The 10,092-nt window shown below is 53.3% G+C and overlaps 1 protein-coding gene across 3 annotated transcripts in view; it reads right to left on the bottom strand.

Moving 5' to 3' along the window:
• Positions 1–10,092, bottom strand: part of TRAF5 (TNF receptor-associated factor 5) — a 44,439-nt gene that overhangs the window by 23,232 nt on the left and 11,115 nt on the right. Inside the window, exon 1 of one of the 3 annotated variants that reach the window (XM_010833888.1) lies at positions 3,855–3,909. The exons of the other annotated variants lie outside the window; for them this stretch is intronic. The gene's annotated coding sequence lies outside the window, so the exon portion shown is untranslated. Of the gene's footprint in view, positions 1–3,854; positions 3,910–10,092 lie in introns of those variants that run through there. 3 annotated transcript variants of the gene reach the window in all.

The following is a 10,092-nucleotide window of genomic DNA, read 5'->3' as shown; positions in this document are numbered from 1 at the left end:
CTTTCATCCCCACCAATGGCCGCCCTCTCTGTGGACGAGCTCCAGCAGGCAGGTCCCCAGCTCCTAAGCTCTGGAAACACCATCTCCTCTCTTCGTCCCGTCCGTTCTAGAGCGGGTGGGCAGCTTCCCGCCGTGAGTCCTCTTAGAGGGGCCTCACTCCAGGCTCCGTGTGGCTTCCCAGATTCGCCGTCCCCCGTGGTGGAGCCGTTTCCTGTGTAACCGAATCCCCTTCCGGGAGCGCCTCGCGAGGCGCCTGTGAGAGGCCTGTGGTGAGGGGGCAGGGCACGCCGTGAAGGCTGAGGGGGTGCCGGTAAGGAGTCCGGGTTTTCACTCCATGGTTTTCAACTTTGGGGGGATGACGGACACAGAAGACAGGCCCAGGCGGGGAGCTGAGGGGAAGAAGCACCACAACGGGCCAAAGGAGGATGACGATGGCCTGATCTAAGGCAGGAGCGGAGAGGAGCCATGTTCGTGAAGGGTTTCTGAGAGAAAATGCTAGATTCCGAAACGGGTCTGATGGAAGGGCTGCGGGAGAGGACACGGAGGAGGACCCGCGGGTTCCAGTGCGGAGGACTAAGTGACGAGGGCACCAATGAGACAGGAGGCCGGACGGAAGCAGAGCAAGTGGAGAATGTGGGGAGAGGCAGAGCCAGGGCCAGCCTCAGGGCAACGGGGATGACTCAGACCAGCCGACCGCTTTCCACCATAAACTACATGGTTCCGAGGAATGGCGACATTTTCTTTGGGCTAAGGATAATTGTTTTATAATTGCACAAGGATATATACCTTTTTTTGTTTTTTACCTTGGCTGTCATTTTAGTGATGACATTTGACATAACAGGTTTATAACTATGTCAGGAACACAGGATCTGGAGAGATAAGACATTCCAGAGCAATAGCTGTGGGGGAGCTCCAGGAAGCTAGTGCGGGAGTCTGCGGTCTGGTCCTGCCCCAGCACAGCCCCTGCTCCCTACGTGGGACCGTTTATTTATTATTCTTGGCTGTGCTGGGTCTTTGTCGCTGCATGGAGGTCTCTCTGCCCATGGAGGCAACTGCTCCATAAAGGGCTTTTCTTCTTCCTCTTTTGCCGCCTCCTCCTTCCTCCTGCTCTTCCTCTTCTTTTTCCTTTGGTTTTTAGTTCTTGTTTAATTTCCCTGCTAGTCACTCTTCTTCCTGGAAGAGCAGCATCTCAGAACACAAGGGCCAGCAAGTGGGGCTACTCTTCAGTCGTGATGTGCGGGCTTCTCATTGCCAGGGCTCCTCTTGTTGCGGAGCACAGGCTCTAGGCATGAAGGCTTCTGTCCTTGTGGCTCCCGGGCCCTCGAACACAGGCTCAGTAGTTGGGGTGCACGGGCTTAGTTGCTCTGCGCCATGTGGGATCTTCCCAGATGGAAGATGGAACCTGTGTCTCCGGCATTGGCAGGCGGATTCTTCACCATTGAGCCAGCAGGGTAGCCCCCTGTTTGAGATTTAATAGGTGCTGCTTCCCCCCAAGGTAACCCCCATTCAGCTGGTATGACCCCCCCACCACCCCTCTGTGAGATCCCTAGAACCAATGACTGGATTTGACAACAGTTCCCAGGGGCCAGGGATAGTTGTTAAATGTACCTCGGTGCCTGGGGAAGCAGGGTGGTCTGGGGAAGGTGGGAGAGGCCTGCAGCCCCTCCTGAGGCCTCTTTGTAAGACAGGGTTCTGAGAGTTGAGACACTGCTTCCTGTGGGAGGTGAGACCTGCAGGCCCGGGTGACGAGATGGGGGCACAAAGGCTGGCCAGGTGCCAGGTGGTCCCTGAACCGTGGGCAGCGGATGGGTAGCACCACACTGGCCCATGAAGCTGCCAGTCACAGGATGGGCTGCTGGACGGCAAACTGCCCGTTTCTCAGCTCTGCTCAGGCCTCCCCGTGACCATGAGAAGCCAACCCCCTGAGGGGCACATTTGGCAACAGGGGGCAGGTGCAAATACCTTATTTCCCCAAACCCACCCGAGACCCAGCGATGGGTCCTGGGCTTAAGTTAAGGGAGGGGAGATGGCGGTTAGTGCTGAGGAAAAGTTAAAATGTGGACTCTCAAGATGGGGTGACTCAGGGACATGCCAGAACTTGTGCCCTGGGCAGTGATCTAATAGAATATAGCCACAGCAGGGACAGCCAGACACCCACCCGTGGGAGGACAAGCGGTCTGCTTTCTCAACGTCACATCTGACCCTTGAATTCTGAGATACTGCTCTTCCAGGAAGAAGGGTGACAAGCAGGAAAATTAAAACAACAACAATAACTAAAAACCAAACAAAAAAGAAGAGGAAGAGGAGGAGGGAGGAGGAGGTGGCAAAAGAGGAAAAAGAAAAGCCCTTATGGAGCATGCTGCCTCCACAGGGAGAGAACCGAGATGGGCCCCAAGCTATCCCCAAAGCCTCTGTCTGCAATGGCCCAGAAATCTGCTTCCTCTGAAGGCAAAAGCCCTCAAGACTACCGCCAGGTCTCTGCTCCAGCCCGCCACCTTCTCTGCCTCTCTGCTGTTCCCACAACCTAACACAACTGCACCACCACCACGTGACCTCTGGGACAGACTGGGTTTCTTTGTTTTTAAAGATTTATCTATTCATCTATTTATGGGTGTGCTGCATCTTCAATGTTATGTGAGAGCTTTTCTCTAGTTGCGGTGGGTGGGGGCTACTCTCTAGCCGTGGTGTGTGGGCTTCTCATTGTGGTGGCTTCTCTTGTGGAACTCAGATTCTAGGGCTTGAGGGCTTCAGTAGTTGTAGCTTCCGGGCTCTAGAGCACAGGCTCAATAGTTGTGGCTCACGTACAAGCTTAGTTGCTCCCAGGCATATGGGGATCTTCCTGGACCAGGGATGGAAGCCATGTCCCCTGCATTGGCAGGAAGACTCTTAACCACTGGACCACCAGGGAAGCCCAGACTGGGTTTATTTTCATTAACCTTGAACCATGAAGGTTAGACCCAGAAGAATGGCCTTGGAGAAATGCAGGCAAAGCGAGGTCTTTTTCCATCAGGTCTAACAGGATGGGAAACCACACAGGAGACCACATAGGAAGCAGGTGACTCCTGCCTGATGACACATGACAACTGGCCCTCAACCCGAGCCGTCCACCCACAGGATGGCCAGCTCTGATGTCACAGAGGCAGAAGGAGAGTGTCTTTTCTTTTCCTTATACTTTTGCAGAAGAGGCTTTTCTTGGATGCAGGATGAAGGATGACGTGGGCATGGTTTTAATTCCTTTGAAGAGAAGTGTGATTTCTCTCCAAGTTGTCAGGAAACCTCTGGTTCCTTATTTTCCTGGCAGAGCAGCAGAGCACCGTTGGTGGAGAGAAGCCAGTGGTCAGGGGCTGAAGGGCACTCCCACCCGGCTCCTGGTTCTAAGGCAGCTGCTGCTTTCATATCAAGTCTCTCTCAGGGAAGCCTTGAAGGGAATTCTCTCTCCTGCTCAGAACCATCCAGAGTCTACCTGCTCCACGTGATGCTGCAGGAGACCTTTGGGATGTGCTTGCTCAGAAGTTAGAACAAGAGGAGAAAGGACCGCTGATCTTCCCACAAGAGCTTCCTTTAGAAGAAACTTTGACTCAGGGATCCTCAGCTTCAGCTCCATGTCCATTGCTGTCCCCACTTCTAGGTCTGGGGTTCGCTTGATGAGCTGCTGGGAGAGGGGGCTGTCCTCATTAGTCTCCAGGCCCCAGAGTCAGCCAAGAGAGCGCACAGAGCCCTCCATCAATGGTTCCTTTTCTGAAGGCACTCCTTCCTTCAGGTGAGAAGACAACTACCTCAGCCCATGGAGACTTGCCTAAATATTCCCAAAACCTTCCTATGTTCTTCTCCTCTTCTCACGTTTCCTCACTCACCTGTTTGCTGTGAATGGACTTGGCTTTTTCCCTTGTAGCTCAAGTCGGTAAAGAGTCTGCCTGCAATGCAGGAGACCCGGGTTCGATCCCTGGGTCGAGATGATCTCCTGGAGAAGGAAAGGCAACCCACTCCAGCATTCTTGCCTGGAGAATCCCATGGACAGAGGAGCCTGGCAGGCTACAGTTCATGGGTTTGCAAGAGTCGGACACAATTTAGCAATTCCACCACAAGTACCCACATTACTACCCCCATGCGCTCACCCAGAAGTGAAAGTGATGAGTATAAGTCTGATGACAGAGTCCTGTGAGCCCACCTCTCCTCCCATGTCCTCTACTCTCCCCCCACACCCCGCTTCAGTCAGCCCTCTTACTAAGACCTTGATAATCTTGTGGGTGGGCACAGCTCATTGCTGACTCACCTTCCCATGCATGCACCAAGGTGGGTTTTCCAGAGACCACCCCCCCCCTCCCACCCCACAAGGTGCTGCCCCTTCTCCCCTGGGACCCTTGACTAAGCTCACTGCTTCTCCTCTACCCTTTCTGTTGCAATTTTCTCATGTCTCCATTTCATCCTCCAAACACATTTTCCTCCTCGCTTCACCCAATGCACCCTTTTGAATTCCTGGTTACACTGAAAGATCTCCCACTAAACACGGTCAATCAGTCACTTGTAAATCGTGCTTTTGCTGAGAAACCACTACATGCAGACACTGATGGGGAAAAAGAAATGTAGCATGGGGCGGGGAGGAATCCTCACACCAGCACCACCACCTCATGGCAGGGAGCGGTCTCCAGGCTACTCAGCAACCAGCCCAGCAACACCAGCACCAGCCACCTTCTCCCCTCCCTTCCCCTCCCAACTCCACAGCCGTCCCTTCAGACCCGTGTCCCTCCTCAGACCTCATCCACCCACTGCCCTCCCTCTGCTCTTGAACAAGCTGGGGGCCCAAATCACCCGGGTGTCGGGCCCTACTACGTAAGCGGTTTGGAAAAGCATGTTGTGTTCAGTTGGTGATCTAAACTCTAAACCATAACCACAGAATCAGACCTGCCACCTGGCCTCTCCCAACCTGGAGCCCTCTTGCCCTTTATGTGGCATTTGGCACTTCCTTCTCAGAACTCCCCTGGGGACACTGTATTTTTGCTTCCCCTCCCACCCCAGACCACACCTCCGGGTGGCTCCCTGCAGGGCTCACCCTCTGCCCTTAGTTCCTGCCACAACTCCCACCTCTCCTCATTTGAAAGGCTCCCCCATCCTCAGCCAGACTGTACTTCCGAGTGTGGGTGAGGGTCCCTGCTTCAGCGAGACACTGGGCTACCATCTCAGACTTAGCTCTCTCTCTCTCCCTTCCTGATGGTCCTTTTTCTCCTAAAGACAGGCAGGCAGAGCACACGCTCTCAGAAAGTGATGGAGACTTCCAGCGGCCCCACAAGTGAAGTGACACGGGAGCTTGGGAACAAAGCCAAAGAATAGCAGTTCAGATTTTAGCATGGGACTTCAAAGCATGTTGAAGTGAGGACTGGGACAGGTCCTACCCTCCATGGCCTAAGGGTTCTCTAAGGAAAGAGGAGAGACTGGGACCACGGCTCTTCAGGCTACAGAACAGACATGCCAAGAAGGATCCAGAAACCCTGACCTGACCTTTCAGTGACTTTTAGCTACCAAAAGCCAACCTCATTTGAGCTGGGCCTCAGCTTCCCACAAAGCTCATGCACATCTGCCATTGTATTCAGTTCGTATCTCCAAAGCTGACCACAGACCAGTGACATTCTGTCAGCTGCCAAAAGCGCCCAGAGCTCTGGGAGAGTCTGTGGCTGGAGCATGAGTCAATGGCCTGGGAGAGGCAGACAGGCAATCCCCTGACCAGCGGCCTGGGGAGGAAGCAGATGGGACCAAATGTGGTCCTCTCGGCCCAGCTCCAGGGAGAGAAGCTTCCCGAGGCCCACCACCCCAGGTGCCCAGCCCACACATGGGCAGGCAGCCTAGAGTCTGCTCAGTTCAATGCTTGATGTCAGGCTATTGGGACCTATGGGCTTGATCAGGACGACAGAGAGGGGAAGTGGGTGGGGAGCCCGGAAAGGGGACCCAAGAGAAGAAGACAGAATCTGAAGAGTGGCTTCCCACAACTGAGCCAGTCAGCTGTGGAGGGTACTTAAGGGTTATCAGATGAACAAAAGTGTCACAGTTTTTCAGAAACAGCGAACCTGTCAAACCAAATGTCAGGAAGAAACATCAATACATAAAGGATGGTATAGAGGAACTGGTCTGGTTAAACAAGGCTTGTTGGGTTTCCTACAGTCTACACCCCTCTGGCAGCTCTTACGGTAATCAGTCGTAGGGGTTCCACAGTTTGATCTTTTTTTCAAGTTAATAATACCTTACCTGCACAAGGACTTTGCAGTTTGTACTTTCACAAACAAGATCACACCCAGTCCTCATATGAACCCCATGGGGGAAATCACAGTCATGTTTCTGATGAAGTACTTGAGGCCCCAAGTTGTGAAGTACCTATGCCCCCAAATTACACAGCCAACATGTGATGCAGTGAGAATCTGAATCTAGGCTTTCTGCCTCCAAATCCAGTGCTGTTTACTTCATGTCATGGCTGGAAGAAAAGGTATCACATCCCAACTGGTACCAAAAAGGAGGTGTGGAATGACAGGCAGTGCAGCCTGATGGTTAGAGACCAGCTCTGGAACCAGACCACTGGGGTCCAACCTCTTCTGCCATTCACTTTCCTGTGTCACCTTTTCTTCATCTAGAAGATAGGACACGAAAGGCACCTGCCTTTAAGGCTAACTCTAATCCTGAGTTAGGATTAGATGTGTTGATCCACATAAATTACCAGCACACAGTGTCTGGCACAAAAATAAACACTTCATATCCATGTCTGTCCATTCTTCACTCCTGGCCAGCATTTATTCAGTGCCTGCTGCATGCAGAGGTCTGACTCTCATTCTATTGTGGGAAAGGGTGCAGTGGGACAGGACCCCAAGTTCCTATTTCCAAGGGGTTTTCAATTCAGTGGGGAGCATACCTAGGTGCCAAGCACAGCAACAGTTTCCAGAGTGGCTCGGTCCCTGGATGCTCTGCTAAGAATGTGCCCTGGGGCATGATCAAAATGTTGGCTTGGGGAATTCCCTGGTGGTCCAGTGGCTAAGACTCCGTGCTCCCAATGCAGAAGGCCTGGGTTCGATCCCCAGTCAGGGAACTAGATCCCACATGCTACAACTAAGACCCAGCACAACCAAATAAATAAAATATTAAAAAAAACACTGGCTTGGACAGAAACAGACCTTTGTTTTGGGGTCCCATTTGTTACAATAATTTGTTCTGTGTTTAATGGCTCAGTCATGTCCAACTCTTTGCAATACCACGGACTGTAGCCCACCAGGCTCCCCTGTCTACGGGGATTCTCCAGGCAAGAATAGGGTTGCCATGCCCTCCTCCAAGGAATCTTCCCAACCCAGGGATCAAGCCCAGGTCTCCCGCATTGCAGGCAGATTCTTTACTGTCTGAGCAGCCAGGGAAGCCCAAGAATACTGAAGTGGGATTCTCCAAGGGGAAATCCAGGGATTGAACCATCATCTCTTATGTCTCCTGCATCGGCAGGCAGGTTCTTTACCACTAGCGCCACCTAAGGAAATCCACAATAGTTTAGAGTGCCCTAATTAACATGTTTTAGAATCAGGATCCCTCCGTAGTACCCAGAAGTCTACCTTTTTGACAAGTTCCCGGGCTCGATTCTAGCCCATTACAGTGTGACATGTGCCGGCTTCCAGATCACCATCTCCTCGCTGGCCATGCCTCAGTGCCCCACCTCTCGGGCACCTGGCCTGGTGCTGTGCCCCTTCCATCTACACTGGTGCTCTTGTGAGCTCATCGGGGCTCAGATGTCATCTAAGGCCGACAATTTCCTGGTTCCTATCTGCAGGCTGGGTCCCCATCCTGAATATGAGTCATCCCGAATGCCTAGTCCAGAGCTCCACATTTATTCATTAAGCATCTCAAACGTGAGACATCTGGCCTTCCTCCGTCCCCATCCAGCTGGCTCCTCCCACTACCTTCCCCCAGCTCAGTAAACGGGCACCACCAATCCCCCTGAAGCTTGGACCAAGAGCTGTGAAGTCATCCTTGGCTCCTCCCACTCTCCATCCCACAACACCAAATCCTATTGGCTGTTCCTCCAAACATATCTACCCATGTCTCATTACTGTCAGCATAACCATCCCGGTCTAAGTCACCGTCATCCTCACTGGATATAGTCCTTGTCCCCTGGCTGGTCTCTTCCTCTGCCTCTGTCCCTTCACAGTGTGTTCACAACCCAGCAGTCAGAGTCAGATATGTGTCCCTCCTCTGCCCCAAGGACCCCATCTTACTCAGGGTGTGAGCCGGTGTCCTCAGAGTTCTGTGACCTGGTCTCCATTCTCTGTCTCCATTTCCCAGGACACACTCCAGTCGCACGAGCCTGGCTCTCTCTTGAGTGGCAGATGCGCCTCCTGCGTGCTATCCCCCTGCTGGAACACTTGCACCCCCGACCCCTGAATAGCGCATTCCTCACTTCCCTGCTCAAACATGAGCTCACAGGAGAGGACTTCGCAACCCACCTGGAATCATAACATCCCAGCAGCCCCCTAGCCTGCTGCATTCCTCCCCAAAGCACTTATTACCATGCAGCATGCCAGGTGCTTACTCCTTTACTACCTTCCTGCCAGAATATAAGCTCTGTGAGGGCGGGAATGTTTCTTCTGCCTCCGGGAATGTTTCTTCTGCTTCTGAAGGTAAGCAATACTTAGAACAGGGCACATGCTGGGTGATCAGTAAGAACTCACGGGAAGACTGAACAACAGCCTCAAGAGTTTCTGGAGGAGGCAGGACAGGCTCTCTCCCACTGAGCGTGCTTCCCAGGGCCTGACACTCCGTTCTGAGTCCTGGCAGTCTACCGGTCACAGCTGGAGAAGGCAAAGCTGGCCGATGATGGGCACTTGGTGGGCAGTGGGGTAGTGGGCATGAGGAGGTGGGTGGAAGATTAGAGCCTCAACGGTGCTCCTTGGTCCCACCAGCATGAAGCAGCCCCTGGGTGGGCAGACAGGTACGTGGGAAGGAGGGAAAATGCTGAGAAGGAAAAAACGTTCTTGTTTTTGTTTATTCAAAAAATAGGTATGGGGTCCTCACCGAGGCATCTCACAAGGTTCTAGAGATTCAAAATCACGTTGGCTCGAGTCCTTCACCAGAGACTTCTTTCAGGAGAACAGGTCACAGGGCTCTGGGCCAGCTTGCCTTTCAGCTCACTCTCTTGTTTCCAACATCTGTTGCAAACCTCTCTTCTCTCCACAGACCTTGATCACATCTCCCTCCATCTCACCGGGAAACTTCTCTTCCTACTGCACAGAAAACAGACGTCTTCCGACCAAAGCTACCTCCACTTCCTGCCACTGAGCAGAGCCTGCACACTCTGTCCCCCTGTGTGGGTGGAGGGGGGCTGCTCCACGGCCCACACACCCTCGCAGAGGCGGCGTCTGCACCAGGCTCTCCTCATGCCTGAGACTTCAGCCTCCTCCCTTCAGCCTCTCTTGTTCAGCTGCCTCCTTCCTTGGCACTCACACAAGCACAGGTCTCTTCTCAGAGGCAAGCCACCTTCCAAATTCCCACTCTCACATTTGCCTAAGAAGCTCGAGCTTGCCTTCTCCTCCCAGCCAAACCTCCTGACACCGCCCCCACCCACCCACCTCATGCAGTGGAGTGACCATCCCCACCGGCCTCTGGTCAAACCGATCCATCCAATCCTCAGCCCACTCGGGCCTGGCTTACACCCCCACCAAGCACCCCATGCTGCTCTCACCCAGGGCCCAGGGACTTCCGGGTCACTTAAGCCAGTAGTCAATTTCCCATCTTTATCTCAGCTGGCTTCCCAGCTACATCAGATATTAGTGACCCCAACCCCCACCCTCACCCCAAATGCACACTTTAAAACACTCTTTCCCTTTAGCGTCCCCGAAACCACAGTGTCCTGCCATCAAAGATCACAAACAAACTAACCGCTCCCCAGTGTCCCCACTGCATCTGGACCCACATGGGCTACTGCCCACCTGGCGTCTCCTTTTCAGTGTTTCACAGGCACCCCAGCGCCAACACACCTAAAACGGTACTGATGTCTCCTCTCTGCAGGGCTCCGTCTCCATGAAGGGCCACTTTTTATCCTGCTGTAGTGGCTAGACAACTGGAATCATCCCTGGC

Source organism: Bison bison, unplaced genomic scaffold (genome assembly GCF_000754665.1).
Source record: "Bison bison bison isolate TAMUID 2011002044 unplaced genomic scaffold, Bison_UMD1.0 scf7180017863955, whole genome shotgun sequence".
Lineage (NCBI taxonomy): Eukaryota > Metazoa > Chordata > Mammalia > Artiodactyla > Bovidae > Bison > Bison bison.
This window is presented reverse-complemented; position numbering and strand designations above follow the sequence as displayed.